At 32.7% G+C, this 15854-nt stretch overlaps 1 pseudogene; it reads left to right on the top strand.

The window, feature by feature from the left end:
* The first annotated feature begins 13140 nt into the window (after window positions 1–13140).
* On the top strand, window positions 13141–15595 carry LOC115951599 (annotated as a pseudogene).
* Window positions 15596–15854: the final 259 nt, after the last annotated feature.

Below are 15854 nucleotides of genomic sequence, written 5' to 3'. Positions count from 1 at the left end.
AGTGCATGTTGTAGGATGTTTATAGTTTTTGATCACTTTGTCTTGATCTTGAAGTCACATGTCTTTGACTGTCAGACTTGAACCTTTGGAAAAAGGCATAAATAACCATCTCACCACTGTTCACTAGCCAATCATGAACACCTTAGTGCATATCGTAAGATTTTGTGGTCGGGAAAGTGTAGCACATGCACAAAAAGAAAATAAGGTGTAGCCTCGATTGAATTGTTTAAAATTGCTGTGTACATTAATGGACTTAAAGTTTAATCAATCAAATAAAATTGGTGTGTACATTATCCCAACTATTTTAATAAGTTTATGCTAAATTAAAATTTGTGTGTACAATATGAGGCAAATCAATAAACTTACATGATTGCAAGCTTATGATCTAGGAGATGTGGGAGTTATATGATATAATTCTTTAGGTGATAGTCTCTTTCAAACTCTATATGATGAATTTTGTAGACTTTGTGTTTAATTTCTATTCACATATCACCTCACATGTATCTCAAGTTTTTGCTAGTTGCACACACTACACAAGTTACTCTTTACTAAATTTTGTACATGTTATTGTGTGTGTTTCTGGTTTGACCAACCAAGTTTGAAAATTCCTTGAGTTTTATGCAAAACATAATTGATGTTTGAGATTTCAAGAGAATGGATTGAAAATCTTAATTTTGGGAAAACTGGGTTCAAAACATGTGTTTTTGAAAAACATTTCATCTCATACTCATGCATGTGATTCATAAAATTCAATGCTTTGAGGAGTTTCTGCATTATTTTGCTATATTTTTCAAAAAACTGATTTTTCCATAATTTCAACCGATCGAAATTGCGATTAAAAATGTTTGTGAGTCTTTGTCTATTTCGATCAGTGCTCGATTGGTGTTGGATCAATCGAAGCATTTTCGACCGATCGAAAGTCATGTAGAGAATTTTAAAAAAAAAAAAAAAAAAAAAAAAAAAACTGATTTTCACGTGTTCAAACTCACTTTTTCAAAAGTTTTTCAACTTTTTCTCTCTCTCTATATGACTCGGTAAAGGCTCCAATCCGATTTTTTGTCATTTTCCACCATTCTTTTTGCAAGGTTTTTCTCTCCCAAGGCCGATAAGACCTTTATACCCTTCCTTTTGTATTTATTTTCACTTTTCATGCATCAAATCATGCATTATTTGGGAAATTTCGAACCTATGAAATTTTTGGGTTTTTTGATGAATTAAGCATTTTCTTTCACAATTGATCAATGGGTTTTTGTTGGGGGATTTTATAAACATGATCTATGGTGTTTAATTTGATCAATTTGATGTATTGTGAGAAATTGAAAATTCTAGGGCTTGAAACTACTCGATTTGGGGATTTTGTTCAAATTGAGTTTAATTGATGAAATTGGCTTGTTTGATTGATTAATTTGATCATTATAAACTGTTTTCCAACTTGTGTGATGATCAATTGGTTAATTTAGTACAAATTGAATAAGTGGTTTTTAAAAATTTTGGGGTTTTTTTTTGTTATAAAGTCTATGCTCAAGCCAATTTTGTGATTCTACACTTAAATTGAACTTGTTATTACTGCATTAGAGCATGCATCATGACATTTATCTGTTCATGCATCATATAGATTGTTATTTCTATATTTTTTTTGTGCTAACTTGTAGTCTGCCCTTGGTGTTTTTTTTTTTTTTTTTTTTTTTTTTTTTTTTTTTTTTTTTTTTTTTTTTTTTTTTTGTTCTTTCTCTTGTGTCTTTGTCCTTACCCTAGCACCATGCCTAGGAAGACTAGAGCCCATAGGACTTCCTCCTCTTCTTCTACTCCTTCCTTTGTGGGCACTTTGTTTCCAAGTGAGAAAAGCCGAGAGCTTTATGAGACACTAAACCTTAAGAGAAAGATTTGGGCTAAGTGTAAGGTTTTGTTAGATGAGCTAGATCCTGCCATTAGGGCAAACTTTGAACGTCGGGGCTGGTTGCCACTTTTGGATATAGATTATCCTCCTCCAGCTACCCTAATTAGAGAGTTCTACTTGAACCTCTCTATCCACGTCTATGATTCCAACACTTTAGTAAAGAGTTGGATGCGAGGTGTAGAGTTCACCATTACTCCTAGTGTAGTGGCTGATGCTCTTAGGGTACCTATGGTCCAGAATCCTGTTTACCGATATGATGAGTCTCCTCCCCTAGATGACATCATGTCATACATCACTAGTACTTCTATCTGGTGGGGTTTTGATCCTCGAATCACTTCTGCTGAGCTCACTGAGACTACCTATCTTTTCTTTAGGATAGCGTGTCATTCCTTGTGGCTTATCTCTCATCTACACACCATTCCTTTGGAGCGATATGCATTTTTGTATGCTCTTGTTACAGATGCTCCTCTTAGTTTTCCTCATTTGTTTCTTCGTTCTTTGAACGAAGTTCATAGGAGTTCCTCTACCGCTCATGCTCTTTTTCATCATATTTTCATTCATAGGATTTTGTTGTTTTTAGATTTAGATGACTTCCTCGCTTCTGAGCCCGTACACATTATTGCTCCCATAGGTGCCACTTTTCTTAGGCAGAGGGTTGCTCAGATGAGAGAGAGCTCTAAACGCCCTCGAGTTGAGCCTTCTGGTCAACCCTTCTCCTTCGTCTACAGGTACTGCTTCTGGTGAGGCGTTTGTTGATCCTATTGGTGGTGGTGGTGCTGCTGTTCCTCCACCATCTACTTCGGATGACTTTGACATTAGTCGTACGTTAGAGACTATCATGACCGTTCAGGTGGCTTATGGCCAGATTTTGGTGGACATGCTTAAGGAGCTCTGTGCTTTGCGAGCAGATTTGGTGCATCTTAGACGTTCGCCTTCGTCACCTCCTTTTGATGATGGATTCTGATTGCCCTTTGGCATTGCATCACAAAAAGGGGGAGTACATTTGGACACTTGTAAAAGATTTTTATAGTCAAGGGGAGATATTTTGTTTGTTGGAGCTTGTGGAGTTTAGATTGTATCTAGGTGCTTCACTGTGTATGTATCATTTTTGCTCTTGATGTATTGTTTTTGGGCTATTTATGTTAGGGGGAGATACATTGTTGTCTATGGTTCTTGTTTCACTGCTCATTGATTTATATTTATGAGTTATTCATGATATATGTCTTTGTTTTGTGTTTTATGAAGTCAAGAATTTATTTTTGTTTTACTTGTATTTTCCACACATGCGTTTATGCGTTTGTTGAGTATTTCAGGAAATATACAGGTTGATTCAGTCGTGCTGCTACCTACATTTGCAACTGATGGATAGTAGTTAGGTTAGATTATTTTGTAATGGGCATTATTTTTGTAAAGTGCTTTTACTTATAACTTTGAGCATTGTGTTTGTGTTTTGTCACAGATTGCCAAAGGGGGAGTTTGTTAGGTTCTAAGTACTTAGGAACTAATGTAATAGAATTGTAATTTATATTGTTGACAAATCATGATCAAAACAGGTTTTTAGTCTTGTTTTAGACTTGCTCAAAGTATGTGTTTTATGTAAAGTTGGAATCGAGCTGCTGCAGAATTCATTGTGTAATTCAGTCAGGCTCGATTGATCGAGAATTAGACTCGACCAATCGAAAGTCGGGCAGAATGTTTTTTCTGCAGAATTTCCAACTCAACTCTAAACCCATATGATGTGTAGGGTTTTATATTTTGCCCTAGGTATAAAAGAGAAACCCTAACCACATTTTTTAGGTTGCTCTATTTTGCTCTGTGTGTGAATCTCTTGTGAGATCTGAGAGGTGGTTGCCTTCACACATGCTTAGGATTATCAAGAAGGAGATTTCATTGAGAGCTTGATGATCATTCATTTGCTGCAATAAAAGCTTAAAGATACACAAGCAGGAGTGTTTGTACTTGTTGGGAATCCAAGAAAGAAGGAGTCTGTGGTCTCGGAATTGTCACATGGTCGTAGTAGAAAGTTTTTTACATGAGGTAGCAATAGGATGTTAGTGGCCTAAGTCGATGTTAGTGGTCTAAGTCGCTATTGTAAAACTTCGATTCTTTCATAGTGGATTCAGTCTACCTTGAGGATAGTTAGGTTAAATCCTCCCTAGGTTTTTACCTGTGTGGTTTCCTAGGTCATCATATCTTTGTGTTCATTATATTCTGCACTTTACATTAATATGATTACATGATTGTGTTAACCTAGATCTGAAATTTGGACTAAGTAATCATTTGTCTAATTAACTAGGATAATCCAATTGTGTTTTAAGGGGTCTAAAAACTCACATTGTTCATTTAGCATAATGTGTGTTTTTTGGTTTTTGATCATAAAATTTTTTAAAACCAAAAAGATTTTTGTGTTTTGTATTTCACATCTTGGATTTATAATCAAGGATTGGTCATATTATCTTTACATAACATGTTTATGTACTTTGTTTAGCTTTGATGAGCTTATTTATTACACTTTACTAGTTGAAACTTTGTAGTGCATGTTGTGTGGGAAGATGTTTATAGTTTTTGATCACATGATCTTGATCTTGAAGTCACATGTTTTTTATTGTCGGACTTAAACTTATTGAGAGAGGTATAAATAACCATCAAACCATTGTTTAGTAGCCAATCATGAAGACCTTAATGCATATCATAAGATTCTGTGCTCGAGAAAGAGTAGCACATGCACAAAAAGTTTGGCTATTTTAATAAGTTTCTAATCAAATAAAATTGGTGTGTATATTATGAGGATAAATCATGAAACTTACATGATTGCAAGCTTTTATTCTAGGAGATGTGAGAGTTATATGATGTAACTCTTTAGGTGATAGTCTCTCTCAAATTTATGTGATGAATTTTGTAGAAATTGTGATTAATTTCTATTTACATATCATCTCACATGTATCTCAAGCTTTTGCTAATTGCACACAATACACAAGTTACTCTTTGCTAAACTTTGTACATGTTATTGTGTGTGATTTTGGTTTGGCCAACCAAGTTTGAAAATTCTTTGAGTTTTATGCAAAACATGTTTACTGTTTGAGAATTTAAGGATAATTGATTGAAAACCTTATTTTTGGGAAATCTGGGTTCAATACAAGTGTTTTTGAAGAGCATTCCATCTCATACTCATGCATTTTATTCATAAAATTCAATGCTCTGAGGAGTTTTAATTGTGTTTTCTAGATTTTCAATCGATTGAAGATGTTTCTTGACTGATCGAAATTGAGACAAATTTTTTTGTTTGAATCTGTCTAACTCAATTGGTATTCGATCGATGCTCAACCAATCAAAACTGGAAAATTTTCAGTTTCTAAGTTTTTGACCAAATTTTTTTTTTTCATGCATCATTTATGTTTAGGATTCACATGCATTGCATTGATTTTTTGTATCTATCTTACAATTTTGTAGTCATATCTCTCATTGTTTTCACACATAACATGCATATACTTTGCTAATTTGGGTACTCAACTTGATTTAAAAATTGATTGATTAATTTTTAAGTCCTTTGTACATTTTAGTATATGCTATTTTTATGTGTGAACTGTAGAAAATATTTTTCTTAAGAGATATGATGGATAATCATTGTGAAAATATTTTCTCTACTCATGCAATTGTTTATGGGTCACATAGTGTCAAGTTTGCATTTATTGAAAGAGATAATATTTTTTTTTCATGTGTATCCTCAACTTAGCAACTTAGTTTTTAAGTTTGGTTTGTGTGTTTTTTTCCCCACCTTCTAAAGTTTTCCCTAAAATTGTTTTACCCAAAACTTGTTTTGTTTTTCCTATTATTATTGGGGGAGAAAAGTTTTTTTTTGGGAGTTGTTGCTCTTCTTAGGGGGAGTTGTCTCTATTTTCTATAAAGTTGAATTGCCTTGTGTTCCCTTAATTCTCTATTTTCTCTTACCTTTTGTTGTGTATGTTTTTTAATTTAGACAACAATGCGTTGTCTTTGTCAATACGTGACAAAAAGGGAGGAGATTTAGATGAAATGGGAATATGTGGGAATCTTGTTTGTTTTGTTTAGGGGGAGTTGAAATTGTTTTTGAAAGGGGGAGAAAATAAATTTTTTTTTTTTTTGTGTATCTAACTTAGGGAAAGAGATAGTTTTCATATATGTTATTTGCTTTAGTTTGTTTATTTTGTTTTACTTGTATTTTCCACATGGGCGTTTATGTGTTTGTTGAGTGTTTCAGGAATATACAGGTTAATTCAGTTGTGCTACGGTCTACACTTGCAACTGATAGATAGTAGTTAGGTTGAATTATATTTGGGCTATTTGTAACTTTGAGCATTTCATGTTTGTGATGTGTTTTGTCATGGATTGCCAAAGGGGGAGATTGTTAGATTCTAAAACTTTAGGAACTAATGTATTAGAACTTCAATTTGTATTATGTTGGCAAACCATGATTAAAACATAGAGTCTAGGTTTAGACTTGCTCAAAGTTTGTTTAATTGTAAAATTGGAATTGAGTGATTGCAGAATTTATTGGACTAAATCTGCAAGGCTCTATCAATGTTTATTTTTCTGCAGAGTTCTAATTCAGCCCAAACTTTACTTAAATGTATTGGGGTTCAAGTAAAACACTTCTATATATAAAGGAAACCCTAAAACGTTTTTTTATTTTTTTATTTTTTTTTTTAAGTTTTTTAGAGAGATTAGAGTGCCTCTTGTACCTCTTTGGTATTTTAGGGTTTTGTACCCAAAAACTCTCTAAAGTTGCTCCTTATGCTATGTGTGTGAATCTTTTGTGAGATCAAGAGGTGTTTACTTTCACACATACTTAGGGTTTCCAAGTTTCAAGATTATGTCAAGAACTTGGTGATCGATTTAGTTGCTACATTAAGAGCTTAAAGACACACAAGCCAGTGTGCTTGTAGTTGCTGGGAATCCAAGAAAGAAGTAGTCTGTGGACTTGAAGCTGTCACGTGGTCGTGGTAGTAAGTTTCCTACTCGAGGTAGCAATAGGATGTTAGTGGTCTAAGTCGCTATTGTGTAAATTTCAATTCTTTCATAGTGAATTTAGGTTTACCTTGAGGATAGCTAGGTTAAATCCTCCCTAGGTTTTTACCGGTTTGGTTTCCTGAGTCATCATATCTTTGTGTTCTTTATTTTCCGCACTTTACATTGATATGATATATTTGTGTTAACCTAGATCTAATTAATTTGACTAAGTAATCACTTGGTTAATTAACTAGGTTAATCTGGTTGTGTTTTAAGGGGTCTAAAAACAAACAATGAGAGACCCAAAAAAAAAAAAAAAAAACTCTCCTAAACTACCACATTGACACCACCAAAGACAATAAAACCCAAACAAAACCATATCAATCACCTAAATCCAATGTCAAACCCATATTTCATTCACGTGGGTTGAAGAAGACCCATTTATTGGGCAAAGCTCCGATTCACACTCCAAGGCATAGGAAAGTGAAGGTTTCAAGATTGAGCTAAGCGACAATGCCAAGAACAATCTAAGCAACAATAGAGGTGTTGTGGTGGTGGTTGTTCAAGAGAGAGTTTGTTCCTTTTTCTTTTTTGGGTTGTGGGTGTTTGGTCTGTTATGGCAAGGAATATGTTTCTTGGTGGTGGAGATGAAGAGATGGAGATGAAGACAAGTTAATGATTTTAGGAATTTTGGTGTGTATATGTCTAAGTTTTAATTTAATTTTTTTTATTATAAAAAAACGACATGGCGGTATAGTTGGAAGATGATATGACACGAAAAATAATGTTTTATTGTTTCATTTGACACATTAGCTTTTTCCATCCAAGTAATAATGGTAGGGACTAAATTGACACGACATTGAAAATGTTGGGGACCAAATTAACACAATTGAAAAGTTAGGAATCAAATTGAGATATGGTGTAGAGAATAGGGACCAACTTTGTAATTTACCCAACTATCAATTCGGAGAGAGAGTGAGAGTGAGAGATGATTTGAAACATATATTTTTTTAAATCAAGGTAATAAGTTAGATGAAAATCTCATACATGAGAAATAAATACATTAAAAATATATAAAATATTGAATCAATACACCAAAAAATAACATGAAATAATCATAATGAATTAGGCATGTGATACCACAATTAATGATTATATAAAAAGACTAGATTCTTTACTAAATGTATGTGTTGCTTATAAAATTTTATTGACAACACTTATTATAGTTGTTTTTATATAAAGAAGTTTTTCAAGATTAAAATTGATAAAATCCTAGTTATGATCGATTATTCATATAAGTGATTGAAAATGGGATGTTAGCATAACCTGAATTCAAGAATTTATTAGAAATTTTTGCATCTCAAAAAGCACAAAAAATTGATAATATATATTATTCAATTGATATTTAAATATAGAAAATTTCAATTTAAAATTGTTGCCTTAGGTTTCAAACTGTATCCAGTAAACCCAACGTATATAAAATGTAAAAGAAATAAATGAGAACTATTATGGTTTGTAAACACATGTTAAAATTGGGTTGTATCAGTAGAATATATAGAAATTTTCAATTTAAAATTGTTGTCGTAGGTTTCAAACTGTATCCAGTAAACCCAACATATATAAAATGTAAAAGAAATAAATGAGAATTGTTATCGTGCGTAAACACATGTTAAAATTGGGTTGTATCAGTAGAATATATAGAAAATTTCAATTTAAAATTGTTGCCGTAGGTTTCAAACTGTATCCAGTAAACCCAACATATATAAAATGTAAAAGAAATAAATGAGAACTGTTATGGTGCGTAAAAACATGTTAAAATTGGGTTGTATCAGTAGAATTCTATTAGGGTTAAGTCTAGGTCAGAAGTTGTTCAAAGATGGGAAACGTTTGATCACTCAAAAATTAGGTCTTATTGATCAAAAGGCTTTTTGCCCACATCTTTTGCACTATAATAAATTTCTTAGCAAAACTTGTTTTTTCTAGAAAGTAGATATTTAGAGCCTTAAAATAGACACATATTTGACTATAACTTAAGTGAAAAATTTGTCCCTCCAGTAAAATTGTTGTGGCCTATACTCCTAATTCTACTAGAAAAAAGATTATTGCTCAATTTTAATTTTACTTTGTGCCCCTATATAAAGTATGGACAACTTGTTTCACATTTTTAGAGGCAAGAAAGACAATTATACCAAAGTAGAAACCTTCAAATCTTGAAGCATTCTTCCAGGTCCTATATAGAGAAAAACACTTCCTTGTGCTGTGAGCAAAAACAAGAAAAGAAATGTGTGATGATCGAGGATAATACCTTGTGCCTTAAACCTTTCTTTAAAACCACAGTTGATGGTTTTTAGACCCCTTAAAAACACAATTGGATTAACCTAGGTAATTAGCCAAGTTGTTACTTAGTCCAATTTAACAAAACTAGGTTATCACAATCAAAACAATCATATCATGCAAAGCAGCGGAAAATAAATAACACAAAGATATGATCACCCAGGAAACCAAACCGGTAAAAACCTGTGGAGGATTGAACCTAGCTATCCTTAAGGTAAACCTAAATCCACTATCTTGAAAGAATCGAAGTTCATACAATAAGACTTACAAGCCCCCACGCTCGACTTCTTATTGCTACCCACTAGTAGAACTTACTGACACGACCACATGTAAGCTCCGAATCCACGGACTCCTTCTTTCTTGGATTCACCACCAGATACAAGCACACCTGCTTGTGTTTCTTTAAGCTTCAATGGCAGCAACTGAGTTGATCATCAAGGTGTAGATAATATCTCCTCCATGAAAACCCTAAGTTTGTGTAAAAGAAAGCTCCTCTAGATCTCACGAGAGATTTACACAAACAGCAATATGAGCAACACTAAAACGTGGCTAGGGTTTGCCTTTTATACTTAGAACAAATTAGAAAACCCTAAACATTTTAAACAAACTAGGGCTAAGTTGGAAATCCGTAGAAAAACGCATTCTACCCGAGATTCAATCAATCAAGCCTAAGCTTCGATCGATCTAGCCAAGCCGAGATGCACAATAACTTCTGCATTAGCTCGATTCCAACTTTACATAAAAGATACAACTTTGAGCAAGACTAAACACTACTAACCATATTGTTTTGATCATGGTTTGCCAACAATATACATTAGAATTCTAAATACATAAAAACCTAAATCTTTAGAACCTAACAATAGTGAATTCATCACTGCAGCAAATATTTTATGAGGTTCATTGGAGAGTGCTAGAGGTTCTAGTTTGTGTAGATAAGGAGTTCATGAAGGAAATCACCGTTGAAAGATTCTAGAGGGTCTTGGGGCTTGTGTGGTAAGAAGGCCAATGAAGCATTTGTAGAGGTTAAAATTAAGAGTCTAGTTATACAAATTTTCGCAAGTCGACAGTTGCAACCGTTTTTTTATAGTAAGGGATTTGGTCTTAAATTGTTTTTCCGCTAAAGATGTTTTCATTGATTTTCTGCTTTATTATTAAATTTTTTTGTGCTTTCACTAATTTTTTATTATTATTGCCTTAGATTTGGTATTTTGATATTGTGGTTAATAGATTTGCCTATGTATGGAATTGATAATAAACTTGTTGAATTAATCTATTCATTTGACTGCATAGAACACAAAGGTGTTAACCAAAAATTTTCAAGGAAAGACATATTGTGTGCAAAAATTACTTCTTTAGTGGATGTTGTATGCTAAGATTATTAAGCCACTGGACTTGTTACATTGGTTGAGTCTTGAGACAAATCTTAAATATTTAATCTGTGATGTGAAAGCCTAAAAGGAGCGAGGTATATTCATAGTACTTGGTCAAACCTAGCTATATGTACACGATATTTATATCTTACTAGTCACAGACCCGCGTGTTGCGCGTGATTATTTTTTATAGTGATCTCATTATTATTATTTTGTAATTTGAACTAATTTAATGAAAAGTAATGCATTTCATAATCATATTTATCACAAAAAAATTTTTTATTATTGTAGAATTGTTTTATTTAAAATTTGAAACCTTAATTCTACCATAGTTGGTTGACTAATTTTCACATCTCTAAGTCAATTAAATACGTTTTGCATGCTACATGTAAACTTTCTTTTCCATAAGGGTTGAAATAATGTGCATAATATTTTTTTTTTCTATGGAAGTTAAAAAGAATAAAATTCACCTTGTCTTGATGTTTTCTAAAAATTAAATTTAGAGATTCTCTTTCAATAATTGTGAAAATTCCAAGCAATAATTCAGAAGGTAATACATGTTACATGTTCATGCTTTGATTGTGTAATTGTATGATTGATTTGGGTTGTAATTTATAAGTTGAATATGGTGGTGTATATCCAAAAGGGTCTACTCTGTTGTTTAGGATATTGAATATAGTGTTGTGTGTTATTTATAAAGTAGCGACAGTTGTAGTAATTAAAAATTGGTTTTTCATTATCTTTTAAGTTAATAAAAACCTTACATCTACTTTTTTTTTTCAAAAAACCTTTACATATTTTTTTAACGTGAATCTTTACATATATACCTTAATAAGTAAACCCTATACATTTCATTTTCTTAGATGCATAAAAAAAAGACATCTATTCCATAATAATAGTGGTTAATTAGTTTTTTCATGTTCTCATTTATAACGTTTCTTACTATTATCATATTTTACTGGCTGTTGATTTTCATAATAGAGGCATTAAATGAGAGTTAAATTCTTCGAACCTTTCATTAGATTTTAAAAGTCATGGTGTGTGAAGAATATAAGCATTTAAGGACTTTTTTATATATTTTATTATTTATAAATAATGTTAAATGAAATGTCAAAAAAAAAATATTTTGAAAATTTTCATCTTTATTTCTTATATATTTCTATTATTACTGAAGAACGTTTTCCTTTTAGTTTTGATAATAAATATGATTTTCTAGATTAGAGTTTGATTAGTTTCAAGTTTAAATTTTGTAAGATTTTATTTAATTGTTGATTATATGATTTAATTAAGTGAATTTAACGATTTATTTATTTGCATTGTAAAGTTTATAATAACATTCGTAGGGTCATCTTTAATTAATTTTTTATTCCTTTAGCCGTTGGTCTCTTTGTTTTCCAATTAACGGTTACTAATTAATTTATTTAATTGACGTTTGATTTCTTTTACTAATCTCTTTCTCTCCCTCTTTGTTAACATCCTATTGTTTTCCCAAATTTGATGATAATTCTAATGTACTAAATATGCATATTGTAACGTTTATTTATATTTATATTTATATTTATATTTTACTCCATTTTGCTGCCATGAAGTTAGTACATCCATAACTATTAGTTTATTATTTTATGATATGTTTGGTTTGATATTATTATTATTATTATTATTATAAATTTAGTGTTTCTAAAATAGCATGTGTTTTGTATTCTCTTTTTCTATTAATGCATTGTAACTTTTTATGGGAATACTTTATAAGAAATTGTTTATTCTTTTTTTTTTTTTAATTGAGTGTTTCTAAATTGATATTTGTTTTGTATTTCATTTTTCCATTGATGCATTGTAACATATCATGGGAAGACTTTATAAGAACAATTTTTATTTATTGAATAAAATATTATACGTTTAATTTTTAAAAAAATGAGACAAAATATAAATAATTATGATATGGAGGATGTTGCTAAATTTAAATGTTGAATAAAATAAGATGAGAATAAAATAATAAAAATGAAATGTATAGCAATAAACACCATATTATTTTAGTTATGCTATGTAATAAAATAATATTATATTTTTATATACTATCTTTATAATGCAATAATATAACTGTGGGGCCCAATAATCTATGGGCCAGGCCCATTTGCTCATGAAGAGTCCGAAGGCCCAAGCCGAGGAGAGTTATGGCCCAAGCCCGATAACATAGAGTACAAGACTGTTTTGGAATACAGCCGAGGACAGTTCAGTCCTCGGCAGATCCAAAATCCCACCGGAATAAAGGGGTAAAACTGGTATTGGACTAAATTTGAAAAGAGATCTAAAATATCTTGGGAAAGTCACCCTTATGACCCTTCCCAGATAAGGCTCTGCACCTAACAGAGCCGTATTCCTCAGCCTTATCAATCATCCCCAACAATTCTGGGATTAGACTGATGGGACAAATATCAGTCTTGTAAAGGTTGACCCTACACGTGGACGAAGGACAGTTAACGCAGACGAGTATAAAAGAAGAAAGTAAGTAAATTTAGGGGGACTCCATCCCACCTCCAGAAAAAGAGAAACTACATGGGTGAGAACACCTCAACAACACCGGAGATCACAGAAAAAGCCCATCGTCGGGTAACCGGGGTAAGACCTTAATGGTCTTCGGATCAAGTCCGAGGAGACCCATCCCATGGGATGCGATGCCGTAGGGCTTAAATGTTCAAGCCCAAATCCTTTTTCTACACGAATCCCTCCAAAACCAGGACCGGGCACCACCCTGTGACCAACGGCTAGCTTTTCAAGCCCACTCTCTACAAATCATATTGTGAGGGGTCTTTCATGCGCGAGCCCAACATCCTTATTGGGCCGCCAAAGAATTGTGTCCTTACAATAACATTTAACAACCAATGCGAATAAAAAAGATAACAACATAAAATATAAAACTAAATCGTATCAAGCTAGATTACCTGTCAATTCCAATTTTAGCAAACTAACTGACTTCTAATAGTCTAAAATTGATTTTTGCGATGCATTTGGTGGAGCTTTCAATACTACATCAGTATGTTTTGATGGTCAACCTGTTACACTAAAATTAAAAAAATATATATATATATATATACCAAAAATTGAAAGAATATATATATATATATATAGAGAGAGAGAGAGAGAGAGAGAGAGAGAGAGAGAGAGAGAGAGAGAGAGAGGGGGGGGGGCTTTTGTGTGTGGAAAAATAGAAATTATGCATGGAATAAGAGGGAGAATGACAATTTTATAGCATGAGGATAAGAATAAGAAGTGTCAAAAATAAAGGAAAATAAAAAGATAGAATAATATTAATATTGAGAGTAGTGGGGATATGAAAAGTTGAAATGGAATGAGAAAGGTTGAAGAAAGTTAAGGTAGAGAGTAGTAGGGATATGAAAAGTTAAAATGGAATTGAAAATTTAATAATAAATAAGAATAATTAAAAATAAGATAAATTAAATATGATATTTTGATTGTAATATAATAGAGTTTTTAATTCACTTTAAATGTTAAAAAATTGTATAAAAAAATTGAAAAAAAAAATTGATAATTACATGGCTGTTGACGTGGCTCAATGGAAGCATAGCAACATTAAATGCTACACTTCAACTTTTAGTAATATATTGATTATTATAAATTATTTTATATATAGCATTTCAATATGTTGAAAAAACATATTATTTATTGTCAATTTATTATATTTTGTGTCATTGATTATGTTAATTTCTAAATTGCGGAACCATCAGGTTTTAATGCTGCGAGATCACAAGCATTACCGAAAGTACTGTGAGCCGAGAGTGGCATCACTCGGTCCTATCCATCATGGTAAGCCTAAATATCAGCTAACAGAGGCGTACAAGCTTATGTTGGCAGACAAATTCATTGGAAAAACTGGCAGGACTGATGAAGAAAATTGTATGGTATTATTAAGGATAAAATCAAAGAACTGAGGGAGTACTATGATGAGAAAGTGACACAGAAATATAGTGATGAGGACCTTGCTTGGATGTTGTTTGTGGACGCCTGTGCAACATTGCAGTTCATAGACTTGAGAAGGTCAAAGATGTCAAAATTAAAAGCGATCAAGTGGCGTTTGTGCAACAAGATTTGTTCTTGTTGGAGAATCAACTTCCTTTTCAACTCCTCGACTATTTAGTGGAAAATACTCAAAATAGTGAAGATAGAAAAAGTTTGAAGACGTCGATCCAAAGTTTCATCAATATGCACAGCAGGCTAGATGAAGATACCCCCCATCTGATGAAAATGACATCCATCTTCTTGATATTCTGCGGAAAAGACTTCTAGCTCCAATTAACAAGAAATACCCAAGTCCTGGTAAGGATAAATCTGGCAAGAAACGCCCCTGCTGATTTCGGAAAACTGTGACTGACAAACATAGTTCTAAGCATAAGAATGACAAGAAAGGTCAACATTCTAGGAAAGATTGGCATTCATTTCGTAATGTGCAGGAGCTTAGAGAGGTAGGAATCCATTTGAAGACCAGCCCAAGTAGTTGCTTGGGAGAGATAAAATTCACCAAAAATGGAATTTCTACCCTGGAATCCTTCAGCTTCCTCCAATAACAGTGGGTGACTCAACTGGGCCTAAGTTCTTTAACTTAATAGCCTTCGAGATGTGTCCAGATTTTGACAATGACTTCGGGATCACCTCTTACATATCTTTCCTTGATTCACTTATTGATGAACCCAAAGACGTTATAGACCTCAGAAAAGCTGGCATACTCCGCAACCTCCTTGGCAGCGACGAAGAAGTGGCTCTAGTCTTCAATGAGATAGGCACTGACCTGGTGCCTAACCCCGTAATATATAGCGATGTCAGAGTTCAAATCCAGAATTATATTGAAATGAAGTCAATGACTTGGATATCTCAAGTTATTCATACCCATTTCGACAGCCCCTGGACAATTATTACTTTCCTTGCCGCATTCTTTGCACTTGGTCTCAGTGTCATACAGACGGTCTACTCTATCTTGGCATATTACAATGCTTAAAATCTTTTTCACAATCTGTGAAATAAACACCGCCCTATTATAAATTACCATAATAAGACCAGAGGGTATTCAAAAATCTGTTTGCTTTTTCCATTTTCATGCGCATTTACATACCTTGGATATAATTTTATTAAGCTTAAATGCATTGATTCTATGCCTTTTCAGATTGCTGTTCAAATAGAAGGACCTGTATGAGTTCTGCACCTGTCCGAATTTGTCATAGATCCTCTCTCCCTCTCAGCTGGTTCATCCTATGGCC

Source organism: Quercus lobata, chromosome 7 (assembly GCF_001633185.2).
Source record: "Quercus lobata isolate SW786 chromosome 7, ValleyOak3.0 Primary Assembly, whole genome shotgun sequence".
NCBI lineage: Eukaryota > Viridiplantae > Streptophyta > Magnoliopsida > Fagales > Fagaceae > Quercus > Quercus lobata.
Note: the sequence above shows the minus strand (reverse complement) of the source record. Positions and strands in the feature narration are given on the sequence as shown.